Source organism: Nicotiana sylvestris, chromosome 4 (genome assembly GCF_000393655.2).
Source record: "Nicotiana sylvestris chromosome 4, ASM39365v2, whole genome shotgun sequence".
NCBI lineage: Eukaryota > Viridiplantae > Streptophyta > Magnoliopsida > Solanales > Solanaceae > Nicotiana > Nicotiana sylvestris.
The window spans coordinates 112855619-112867438 of NC_091060.1; the positions used below are offsets into that span (position 1 = coordinate 112855619).

The 11820-nt window shown below is 39.9% G+C and overlaps 1 long non-coding RNA gene across 1 annotated transcript; it reads left to right on the top strand.

The window, feature by feature from the left end:
* Positions 1-7193: 7193 nt before the first annotated feature.
* On the top strand, positions 7194-11435 carry LOC138889041 (uncharacterized). Its single transcript, XR_011406601.1, has 2 exons — positions 7194-7669; positions 11199-11435. It is a non-coding gene; the product is annotated as an uncharacterized lncRNA (long non-coding RNA).
* Positions 11436-11820: the final 385 nt, after the last annotated feature.

The following is an 11820-nucleotide window of genomic DNA, read 5'->3' on the forward strand; positions in this document are numbered from 1 at the left end:
ATAATACCTGTGATGATAGAATTAGAGGCAATAGCATCGGTACGAGAAGGAAAGGCATAGTATCTGGCTTGGCCTCCCCCTCTAGGGCGACCTATGCTACCCCGACCTCCACCTCTAGCTGGCTGAGCAGGTGGGGTAGCAACTGGAGCTGTAACATAGCCTGAGAACTCTACGGGGCACGCTGTGGCTGAGAAGTTTGTGGAGGTGCACCCCTCCCAAATTTGGGGCAATCCCTCACCATATGGCATGTGTCACCACACTCAAAACAAGCTTTAGGAGGATGTGGTGGCTGTGAATGGCTAGGGCCAAGTCTGTTGGACTGACCTCTAAAAGCACCCCGCGCAGGAGGCACACTAGATACCGGTGGTGCGTAATAAGGCTTCTGAGGTCTAGGAGGAGCTGGAGCACTACTGGCTGCTGGAAGAGCTGAATGAACATGGCGACTCATATAACCCATACCATAACAACCTGCAGCTGGGGTATGGACACTAGAATAATGGCCCGACTCTTGAGACATCTTGGCCTCCCTCTCTTCTCTCTCCCTAGCATGCATACCCTCGATCCTCCTAGCAATGCTCACGACCTGCTGATAAGAAATATCCATCTCCAACTCACGAGCCATGCTAGATCTGATGCTGGGAATAAGGCCCTCAATAAATCGATGAACCCTCTCGCGGACAGTAGAAACCAAGGCTGGCGCATGCCTAGCCGAACTGGTGTAATGGACAACATACTCGGAGATAGTCATAGAGCCCTAGCGCAAATGCTCAAACTCTGCGGGCCATGCATCCTTGAGGCTCTGAGTAACATACTCTCACAGGAACAGATCTGAAAACTGAGTCCAAGTCAGTAAAGCAGCCTCATCTGGACTACCTAACTCATAGGTGGCTCTTTGAAGCTGGAAGGTAGTGAAAGAAACCCCTCTCAATCCTGAGATACCCATGGTACGAAGAATGCGGTAACACTCATCAAGAAATCCCAGAGCATCCTCCGATGCTAGACCACAAAACACAGGGGGCTTGTACTTCTTGAACCTCTCAAGCGTCAACTACTCATCCTCGGAAGCCGCTGCCCTGTCCTCAGGCTGAACTGGCACTGCAGGCGGAACAGGAATAATCTCAAGGACCTTTTCAACATGCACTCGCTGCTTAGGAGTGCAGGCGGTGGGAGTATGTGCTCCTCCCTCGGCCTGAGACGTAGCTGCAGCAAGGGAAAACATCCCTGCCTGAGCCAAGGTGGTGTACATGCTCATAAACTGTGCCATAGTCTCTTGAAGAGCTGGAGTGGTAGTAGCAGTAGGTGTGTCAGGTGCCTGAACTCCGGTTGGATCTGCTGGTGGTACCTCGGCGGCAGCTCGCGCAAGTGCTCTAGTTGCACCACGTGTGCATCCTCGGCCTCTACACCGTCCCCGGCCTCTGACGGCTGTAGTAGGGGGTGTGAGTGCCTGATCATGTCGAGTAGTACGTATCCTCACCATCTGTGAGAGAATAGAAGACAAAAGTTTAGAATTGTGATGTCAAAATATTGCACGACAAGGAAATCAAATAAAGTGGAAATTTTTCCTAACAATTACATAGCCTCTTGTAGATAAGTACAGACGTCTCTGTACTGATCATTGAGACTCTAATAAACCGACTTGTGATCCGTGACTCCTATGAACCTTGGGCTCTGATACCAACTTGTCATGACCCCGATTTTCCCTCCGTGAACCATCGTGATGACACCTAGTCTCTACAACTAGGTAATCCTAAACTTGCGGAAGATAACCAAAACTTGCGGAAGTAAAACAATTTAAAAACAGAAATAAGGCAATAACAATGTTAAATGAGCCGCTCAACATATACCATATTTATATAGATCTCAAAACCAATATCTAAATCCAAGACCCGGAACCCCACGAATCACAAGCTAAGAAAAAGAAATACTACATAGCTCTAACTCCGGAATTTTGTCTAATAAGAATAGAAGTACAGAAGGGCTAAATACTAAAAGCATGAATAGAAAGGGACTTCTCAGTCTGCGGACGCGGCAGATGTATCTCGAAGTCTCTAAGCACTCGCCTCTCTCAAGGATGGTAGGCCTGAGTAGCGTTACTTGGATCTGTACATGAAAAACATGCGTAGAAGGGGCATCAGTACACCACGGCGATACTCAGTAAGTGCCAAGCCTAACCTTAGTTGGGTAGTGATGAGGAAGGTCAGGGCCCTACGAGGTCAAGTAAAATATAAAGATCAACAGTATAGAACAGAACGATATAAATAAGTATGGATGTAAAATAACACAAGATGTACAGGATTGCAACAACTATACAGAAAACAAGGTAAACATGGAAAGGAATTACGGCTCAGTACCAATAATCACAATGGGGGATCTCCCAGGATACCGTCCTGTAGTCCCATATGTACATATCCAGTGGATCTCCCGAGATCCCGTCTCGTAGTCCAACTCATAGTGCACAGGGGATCTACTAGAATCCCATTTCGTAGTCCTAAATGTAAATACCCAGTACTAGAGGAATCTACCAGGTGCATTCCCATAGTTCCATATAACTGTGTAGGGGGATCTACCGGGAATCTAACTCGTAGTACCAAAGTAAATGTGCAGGGGGATCTACCGGGAATCTAAACCGTAGTCTCAAAGTAAACGGATAAGAGGGAGCTACCGGAATCCCACATCCGTAGCCCCAAAATAAATACGCAGCAGCAGCAGCAACATGAAGATATACAGAAATGGCAAAATTTCATATTAAGGCAATAAGTGATTCTAGCCTAGCATGCTGCACAGAATTCAAGTAAGGCAGGTTAAATCAAATAAAATAATTAAGTCACTTAGACATGCTTTTCTAAGATAACAGCAGGCTTAATAGTGCAAGTAATAGAAACAGGAAAGGAAACATACTAGTAATTACTTAAAGAAAATATAATTTCCAATAATTAGCACAAGTACGCACTCGTCACCTCATTTACAAGGCATTTCAATTACCAAACATACTAATCCTAAGGGGAGGGTCCCTCACACAAGGTTAGACAAGCCACTTACCTCGAACAGTCTTAAAATCAACCCAACACCACATCGTTGCCACGAGTACTTGACTCCAAATAGCCCAAATCTATTCAATGCAATTGCATAATGTAAATAACACTTCAAGTAACTGATTCTACAATTAAATTCTAAGCTAATACGCAAAATTATATAAAATAACCAAAACGCCCCTTGGGCCCATGTCGGAATCGGGTGAAAGTTACATTTTCAAAAACCTCGTACTCTCACGAGTCTATACATAACAAGAACATTGAAATCGAAGTCCAAATGACTCTGAGCCTGCATTTGCGACCCTGGGACCGCATTTGCGGTCTCGCTTCTACGGAAACTACGTCGCATCTGCGACTTTCATTTAGATGACTACAAACCGAATCTGCGATTACCCTTTTACAGATGCGCCACCGCTTTTGCGGTATTCCTTCCATATCTGCGAAACCTGAAGAAAAGACCTAAATCTATTTCTGCGGCGCCGCATCTACGGTCCCCAAACTGTAGATGCGAAAATACCAGAAGCAGCAAAAACACAGCAGCTGCAACATTTTCTCAACTTCTCGTTAACCATCCGAAATCACCCCGAGGCCCCCGGGACCTCAACCAAAGGCATCAAAATACCCTAAAACCTTATTCAAACTTGTACCAATCTTGAAAACACTTCAAACAACATCAAAACAACCAAAACTTATCGGATTCAAGCCTAAGTTTTCTAAAATCTTCCAAATTCTGCTTTTGATAAAAAACCCAACCAAACAACGTCTGAATGACCTGAAATTTTGCACACACATCCCAAATGACACAACGGAACTACTGTAACTCTCAAAATTCCATTCCGACCCTTGGATAAAAATCTTACTATCGAACAGGAAACTTCAAAATTCGACCTTTCAGCATTTCAAGCCTAAATTAGCTACGGACCTCCAAATCACCATCTGAACACGCCCCTAAGCCCGAAATCACCCAACGAAGCTAACAAAAATATCGGATTTCCATTCTGAGGCTGTCTTTACACTGTTCCGACTACGGTCAACTTTCCAACACTTAAGCTCTAATTTAGGGACTAATTGTCCCAAAACTCTCTGAAACTCAAAATCGAACATCCCGACAAATCAAAATAGCAGAAATAAACTTGGGGAGAGCAGTTAATAGGGGATTGGGGCATAAATTCTTAAGACGACCGGCTGGGTCGTCACATTCGAAATCAAAACTCCTGAAAAGAAGGGAAATCAAAGTCAAATGCCCACAAAGGCAAAATAAACTTAAAAAGGTTGAGTCCCACGTGGCTAACCATCTTGGAAAATGTTTGAAAGCCAAGGTACCCCAAATGCTCTAAAATCGGAGTTGGAAGAAAGAATCCAGAAATGAAAGGCCTATGAAGGCGAAACAAAGTTGGAAAAGATTAAGTCATACGCGACTAGGTGTTGCAACAAAGTTTGAGGAGCCAAAAGTTCCCCAATGCTCCAAAGTTAAAAAAAAAAAAGAAAAAAAAAAAGAAGTCAAAAGGGAAAGGCCTACGGAGGCAAAATAAAGTCGAAGAGGTTAAGTTCCACCGACCAACCATCATGGCAAAATCTGGAAAAACCAAAGGTTCTCCAGGGTCAGAAATGAAATCGGTCCTCAGGAAACAAGCAGTTGTAGTTGAAATCTTTGTCAAAGAAGCCAGGCCAAAATCAAGTGACTGAAATGCTCAAGGCCACAAAACCAATTACTATTTCAAACTGACAAATTGTTCTTTGTTTGAAAGACAGAAAATAGGTGCAATCCAAAGCAACCTTACAAGAAGCAGGTGCAACCAAAAAGAAACCGCGCAAGGGCTAGAAATAGCTTTGCAGCAACAACCCAAAAAAAGAAGTCTCCTCTAAAATTCTTTCTCGTATTTATTCATTCTTTGAAAAAAAAGAGAAAAAAATAATGATGAAAATGAAAAAAATAGAAATGAAAAAGAAAAAGAAGAAGAAAAATTCAAAATCATGGTAGCAAAGGGTTTCCAGTCTTTAGCTACGTCTATTCCAACATAGGGTACCATTCCCTAGTCGATGCCAGCATAACCTGGTAATTTTTCCAATATGGGGTCCCATTCCCTAGTCGCTGCCAGGATAACCTGGTAATCTTTTCCAGTATAGGGTTCCACTCCCTAGTTGATCCCGGCACAACCTGAGGACATTTTTCGGCATAACCCGAGGACTTTTTCGACATAACCCGTGCACCTCCCCGGCATAACCCGAGGACCTTTTTTAGGCATAACCCGATGATTTCCCCGGCATAACCTGAGGACCTTTCCGGCATAACCCGATGACCTTCCCCAGCATAACCCGAGGACCTTTCCGACATAACCCGATGATTTTTACGGCATAACCCATGGACCTCCCATGCATAACTTGAGGACCTTTTCCGGCATAACCCGATGACTTTCCCAGCATAATCCGTGGACCTCCCCGGCATAACCCGAGGACTTTTTTTCCGGCATAACCCGATGATTTCCCCGACATAAACCGAGGATTTTTCCAGCATAACCCGATGACCTTCCCCGTCATAACCCAAGGACCTTTCCGGTATAACCTGATAATTTTCCCGGCATAACCCGTGACCTCCTCAGCATAGCTCGAGGACCTTTTCTGGCATAACTCGTGGACCTCCCCTGCATAACCCGAGAACCTTTTCTGGCATAACCTGATGACTTTCCCGGCATAACCCGTGGACCTCCACGGTATAACCCGAGGACTTTTTTTGGCATAACCCGATTACCTTCCCCGGCATAACCCGAGGACCTTTCCGGCATAACCCGGTCATTTTTCCAACATAACCTGGTAATCTTCCCAACTTGGGGCCTCCGATCCCCATTGGATTTCATTTTAGATATAGGGTATCCACTCCATAATCTCTTTTTCTCAGAGATACATAATCCCAATTTTATTGCTTTCAATAAAGAAATAGTTTAGATTATGTTACAATAACTCACGTAATTTTCCTATTAAAAACTAAGGCAGAAGAATTTCATTCGTTTGTTTGTTTTGGTGTCTGGTCAGGTTATACCTCAGGAAATAGGGTTCAAAATAACCAAAAGAAGAAGTCTTAATCCATAATAAAAGAAAATAAAGAACAATAAAAGAAGTGAACTTCAAGTGCAAAAGCGGAGAAAAGATGCGGACTGCTCAAGATACGATTGAAGTTACGAGCTTTACATGTCCCGCCTTGATCTGAAAAGCTGAAGAAGAACGAGCCAGTGTTTGCAGCTAACGAGTATCAAGATTTAGATCAGAGTCTATAGGAAGAACTAGCCAAGACTCGAGATCAAGCTTTGGAAGGTTTATAGATAGGAATCTTGTAACTCGTAGTTGATAAGCTTAGCTAGTTTAGTTTTTTATTTTTGATTTTGGTGTTATAAGGAGCTCAACAAACAGAAACAACAGCAACAGTAGTGAAATCACAGTTTTCCGGTAGTCCCAGCTACCAAAACTTCCAGAACTACACCAATATGAATCTTTTATAGCCAAGGATATGTAGGTAACCTCCGAAGCAAGATTCGATCAACTTTTTCAAAAATGCTTCCCATGGAGTTTTAAACGGGCAAAAATCGCTCGTAATTGCTCACTTTATCTTCACCCGAAAACTCGTCATGTTCTCGAGCAAAGAGGGGAAACTGTGAGCACATAATTTTTGCCCTACATGAAAATAACTCCTAAAACTAGACCAAAAATAATTTTTAAAGGATTTTAGAATTTTTTCTTTATTTAGTTGAATTTCATGCACATTTAATATTTTTAATATCATAGAAAAATCATAAAATTTGTCACGTTTTAATTTCATGCCATTTTAGGTTTAATTTGCATTTTTAAAAATTAATTACCATTCAATTGTTAGATTAATACATGAAAATCACAAATAAATGTACATCAGCTTTAATAAATTAGTTTAATAGGTTATTTTTGCAAAAATCAATTTGAAATCGGTATTTCAATTAAGGGGCTGAGTTTAAAATACAAAGAAAGAGGAAAGGGGACTGTTTGTTCTTCAATGCAATTGGGCCAGGGCATTTGCATCGGCCCAGTTACCAAAATAACCCAAAAATTTCCTAGTCCATTCCCTAACTAGCCCATAACTGGATCCTCCCCCTCCTTTAAAACCCCCTTTTATCCTAGACCTAGAAGATCAGACGAAGATTCCTACCCTTTAGACCCAGCTCCGTTTACATTGGAGAAAAACAAAAGAATCGGACCCTTTCATCTTCTCAAAAATGCACACCCCCCTCCCTAGGGCTTCTTCTTCATCATGATTTTCTCAAAACAAACACACACAGAACTAAAAGGAGACCACCACCACCCAGCGAGAATCTTCTTCTTGGACTAACCCTAGCAACCTAACACACACACACGGAAAACCTCTCTAAAATTCAGACTCATTTTCTTCATTTTTGAGACAGATTTTGACATTGAAGAAAACACTCAAAAAAACTTCCATCAAACTGAGTTTTATTGGGGTTGTTTCGATCTGTTTTGCCGCTGCTCTCGTTTGGCTATAAATCTCGGATCACTATTTGGTTTTCTCTGTTTGTTGTCTCTGCATTAGTAGCTGTGCTTGTTTTCTTTGGATTCTAGACCTTTATTTGGTCATTTCTTTTGTTTCTTTGCTTGAGGTATGTAAATCCTAAGCTTATTCTCTTATTTTGAATCACGGATGAAATTTTTGTTGAATATATGCTGGTTCTCACACTGACTAAGTGTTGTTTTGCCAAAGTTTAAGTTATGTTGCTCTTATCTTGTTCTTGATCGATGTTTTGATGTTGAATGTGTTTTTCTCTGCTGAGATTTCGAGTTGGCTGATAGGCTATTGATGTATTTGAATGATTTAGAAAATTTGTTTGTTGTTTTTCATGAATCTATGAGGGCTGTTTGAATTTCATTTAGATCTGCTTGTACTGGAGATTTTGCTTGGCAGATTTTGAACACTATTGAACCCATGTGAGTCATTCAACTATTCCCTGTGTTATTATACGAGCTGCCAGATTGTGGAGTTCATCTTATAATAACATTGAGATTCATAATTAATTAGTTCTAATGTTATAGCCTATTTTTTTTTATTTCAGTAGTTTCTTTTGGTCTCAATTTGTAATTAAGTGAACCTTCCTCCACTGAGTAGTATATCTCAATCCATGAGTGCACTATTCAATTAATTCAGTTCATGTTAATATTATAGTTTCAAATGTAGAATTAAATGCAACGTTTTGATACAGTAATTGATTTTCATATCCCGATGTTTGGAAGTTCGTCTAAATCGCTGCTAGCTATTGCCTTTTAATTTGCTAGTTTTCAAACTTGTTTTGGTATGTTTATGGTAAGAATTTTGTAAATATTTATAATGTTCTGTCATTTAATTGTGAACACTGTGCCGAATGTAGAGTTATTACACCTAATTTTCTATGGGGTACAACAAGCCTAAGATTATATGAATCACGAAAAGTTGAGTCTAGGTTTAATCTCTTTTAAAATATAGCTGCTACATTTTCTACTAATAAAGCTCCCAAAATTTCACTTTCATAGGCCCTAGGTAATGGAAGTTTACACATCAGTATTCCGCAAATATTCATAGAGATGCTTTTAGACACACACTTAATCGATTATTGTAATTATGTACACATTCGTGTGACATGATAATAATTTTTTCTGAAATAAAATTCAAAGTACGCATTCGCGTGAGTTTGGCCAAATAATTTCTTAATATTAATAAAGCGTGATTAATTATGGACACGTACTCGTGACATGATTCTTGACGCGCCAAACAAAATGAGTACACGTACACATGACTCCTTTTAAGATAATTTCAAAATTACGAATAATCAAGCAACTAAAGGGGTAAATGCACATTGGTCTAAAATAAGTAATTAGACAATTTAATTGAGCCAGGTATGATCAAAGTGACCGTGCTAAAACCATGGAACTTGGGAATGCCTAATGTGAGCACGTGATTTTTGCCCTAAATATGATTATTCTCAAAATCCCAAACAAAATAATTTTCCTTTATTTTTTACAATTTTTGTGCATTTTGGTATCATTTTCCGATAACTGTTGCATTCTATTTGCGCATGTTAATTCTATAAAGTACACAAATATGCATTTTTGCATTTAGGTTTTAGTATCAATTAAGGGTTAATTGTTTTAAAAAACAAAAACATGAAAAACACAAAAATTAGTTCACTTTTGCATTTTAATGATTTTTATTGTGAATTTGTCATGAAATAGTTTTTGAACAATTTTAGTAATTAATTAGTCTTTGTTTTGAAATACCTAGGATTTCATGTTAGTTTTTACATTTCCATAAAAATTAGAAAAATTATAAAAATTGTAAAAGTGAGAAAAGAAAACAAAAGAAAATAAGAATAGAAAGTGGGTCTTATTAAAAGACCCAAATTTGGGCCAAATCAGAAGATTTTTTCAGGCCCAAACGCCTTAAACCATTGCAAATCAGCCCCAGCCCAAGTCCCCAACCCGATCCGTTCCATCTTCTAATCGAAACGACATCGTTTCGTGGGCTCCGAATCGGGACCGCTGGATCTCATCAATCCAACGGTCCGGAACTAACGAGGTTCTTAATTTAAAAGGGTCCGAAAACCCACCCCAGACCATCGTCTTCCTCATTCCACCCCTCCTCGCAAACCCTAATCCGTGCCGCCCTTAAATCCCTCGCTGGCGGTGAACGCAACCTACGTCGTTCACCCCCAGATTAACACCACAGATCCTCCTCACTCTCCTCTTTCCATTGCACCCACTGGTTCCCCTCGAATAAGGCCGGAACTCGTCGAATCTTCAATTGAAGTTTCCGGTCAAATCGAAGGTTCATCCAAATCAGCCCAAAATCACACCACACAACCCCCGGCCCTCCCTCAACACTAATCCATGGTTATTTTCCTTCAAATCACTGTGAAACGGCTCGAATCTTAGATCTGAGAATTTCTGGCCAAAACCCTAAACCAATCTTTGTGATTTCGAACCGTAGTATCCTTAACCATGTGTTCTCTTGTAAGAACACATGGTTAGGGATGTTACACGTCAAAAATCTGAAAGGATTCAGACGTTTCTGACTGGCCGGAGTTCCTCGTGCCTCTGTGAGTTTTTTTTACGGTTTCTTTTTACTCGCATGTTTGAAGTTTCAGTTACAGTTTTGTTCTGTTAATTTTTCTGTTAATTTTATGATTTATTTGTATTAGTTTAGTTATATCAATTGTTGATTAGTTCTGAGCTGATATTTGTTTGAATAATTGTGAGTTTATGGGTTAAGAATTAGTTTCAATTCATTTAATGTTGTTCATGTTAGCTTAAGCTTAGTTTGATTTCATTTAGTTTGATTGAGTTAATATAATTGAATAAATTGGTTTTAGTCAGTCTGATTAGTTAGTTCCTGAATGCTAATTAATCAATTTCAGTTAGTTTTAGATTGGATTAGGGTATTGGTTATAGCTGTTAAGAATGAGGGTAGGTTCAGTAACTTTGGGGAACCTTTAGGGGTAGTCTGGGTATGGAAAAGGGTAGTTCTGATAGGAATAGTAATTTCAAAGCATGTGGAAGGGCGGTATGGGTATTGTATGGGTAGAAGAATACCCTAGGGCCTTCTAGAATGGGGTACAAGTGTAGGTTTTTATAGTTGTGATGCATTTACTTGTTTAGCAAGTTAAGAATAGAGGGACCAAACTGAAAATAGGGAGGGGACTGATTGGAAAATCAGAATCTGATCTATTCTCTTTGGGGTTGCCTATAAAAGGGCATAAAATGCCTTGGGAAAGGGGGTTCCTCTTCTTCCTTGAGCTCTAAGCTCGAAAATTCCCACAAAAGGCCCTCCTCCCAGCTTTCAAATCCAGTTAGTAGTTAAATTCCAGAATTCAAAAATACAAACATCAAAAATGAGAAAATCAAAAACAATCTTACAGTTTCAGTATTAGTTCTGGATTTCAGTTGGGTTTTGGGTTTAGCAGTATCGCAGAGGTGTTTGGGTTCAGCTGTGAGGCTAGGAGTGCATTTGATGTGTGTGTTGAATTGATCTGTGAAGTCTGCCTGTATTTCTGGTTTTTCAAAGCAGTTTGCATGTATTTCTGTGGTATATATTGCTGAGTTTGCTGCTGTTGCTGTTCAGAGTAGCTGACTCTTTTCCTTCTTATATTTTCATTTATCCAGGTACACAATTATACCCCTGATGAATGTGAGTTTAAATGGGCAGAAATGAATTATTTGAAGAATGAATGTACATGAACTGAGTTCTGATTTAGCTAACTTTCAGATCTAATTACTCAATGTTCAATTCATGGATATTATTTAAAGTTTTGCTTGCTTTAGTGCTAAATAGACTATATGAACTGTTATATTTTAGAATCATGTGAGTATTATGAAGTGAATACCAGTACTAGTTGATTACATGATGTATTGATAGCAATGCTGGCATGAATTGATTCAGAAATAGCTCGTTTGCTTCATGTTTTTGAGATTGTGTTTATAGCTTAGTTTACCTTGGTGATGTCTAAGAAAATCACCAGAATGTCATTAGAAGAAGTAGCCTGTATATGAAGTGGAATTCAATTGACTAATTTCCTTCTAAGTTAAGTAGATGTGCATTATTTCCCTTTGGCTGATTATTGAATACTTGCAATAGTTTAGAGATAATTTCAAAGTGTTGTCTGGGCAAACAAATCAAAGCTTCGCTGGGCTTAAAGATAAGCCATCTCAGGCTATTATGCGAACATCCTTCGTGAATCTGGGCTTCTCAAGGGATTCGAGCCCAGGTGTTGAAGTCTGTCGCCTG